At 48.2% G+C, this 1,526-nt stretch overlaps 1 pseudogene; it reads left to right on the forward strand.

Annotated features, from left to right (window-relative positions):
- The first annotated feature begins 1,157 nt into the window (after positions 1-1,157).
- On the forward strand, positions 1,158-1,526 carry LOC145983065 (protein GVQW3 pseudogene; annotated as a pseudogene).

Consider the following 1,526-nt stretch of genomic DNA (forward strand, 5'->3'; position numbering starts at 1 on the left):
GCGGAACATATTGCTATGGTGGGATTGTTGCGTACGAGCAATGACACGTGTGCTGGTGTCAGGACGGTCTCGTATCGCGTCCAACACGTCCTCTTCAAATTGCACAGTGCGCACAGTGCGGGGTCTTCCACAATCCCACCTACGGGGTAGTAGAGATCCAGTTTCACGCAGTCGAGCATCAAGTCTTTGAAAGAGTGCATGTGCTGGTAACTGCCTATTGGGAAAACGTTCGTGATACGAACGCCATGCTTCATATTCCTTGGAGCAATTCAACCACACACACACGCCAGACTAAACCCTACGCTGCGACACGCAGAACAGACAGGAAGAACAACGGTCGACTACACTCTCTACGTAGTATCCACCAACACTAATACGTAACAGGTGACCTACACTCCCACAGCGCCTCTAGTGGGGCTTTCTGTATCAATTAGCTGAAATCAATCTCAGCGTAATCTGACGGCATAGCGTCATTTTCGGGTGAATTCCCTATTTCCCGATTGTGGGACGGTGTCCCAGCAGTAGTAGGACATGTGGACATACGTCGTCATTTTTACTGCCTACATTCCGATCTCAACATTATGTAGAAAATAGTAGTAAATTTCCTGTATTGTCCATCAAGGGATTCCCCACTCTCTTTGAGAGTCTCCTTGCGCAATTTACACTGGGCCTCAATTGCTGCACCATTGTATTCATCAGGCACGACTTTCTTTGTATTCTCTTAATCCGACATTGATATCTTTCTTCCTTCTTGAGTTATTGTGCTTTACACATGGTGTGAGGCGATTTTCGCACGCCTGTCACTCGCAAACGGTGCCGATTTCGACATTTCTTCACGTGGCATTTTTTCCTTGTTATTACTTGGCGATTCTCCTCCTCCAAGTTGTAAACGGAATTTTGCACCACCTTGTATATATATATATATATATATATATATATATATATATATATATATATATATACAGGGTAGGATTCATAAGTAATGAGCCTCACTTTATACTGACGCGTGCGCACCCTGCAGCGCACTCTGCTTGACATGAACGGTGGCGGTGGGTGTTGGCTTCGCAGCGCAATGCGTGTCAGTTGGCTCCCAGCTTTCGGAGCGGTAGCATCGGCCTTAACAGTAGCCCCTATACGGTGGTGCGTGACACGGCGATATGGAAAGTTCATTGGAGCAACGCTACGCGATCAAATTTTGCGTCCGGTTGGGCAAGTCTCCTTCCGAAACGGTCACAATGCTTCAACAGGCGTTTGGGACTGAGTGTCTGTCCTCTTCTCAAGTCAAAAAGTGGCACAAGGCTTTTCGTGAGGGCCGGGAAGAGGTGACTGACGAACCCCGGTCTGGATGCCCGTCGTCGGCCCGAACTGACGTGAATGTGCAGCGAGTGCGTGATTTTTTGAACACGGACCGGCGTTTGAGTCTCTACCAAGTAGCAGAAGCCCTGAACTTATCGGAGACAACGGTGCAACGCATTGTTACCAAGGACTTGCACATGCGGAAAGTCTGCCCGAAACTTGTGCCGTGA

The sequence above is a fragment of the Lepisma saccharinum genome, chromosome 2 (assembly GCF_977018435.1).
Source record: "Lepisma saccharinum chromosome 2, izLepSacc3.1, whole genome shotgun sequence".
NCBI lineage: Eukaryota > Metazoa > Arthropoda > Insecta > Zygentoma > Lepismatidae > Lepisma > Lepisma saccharinum.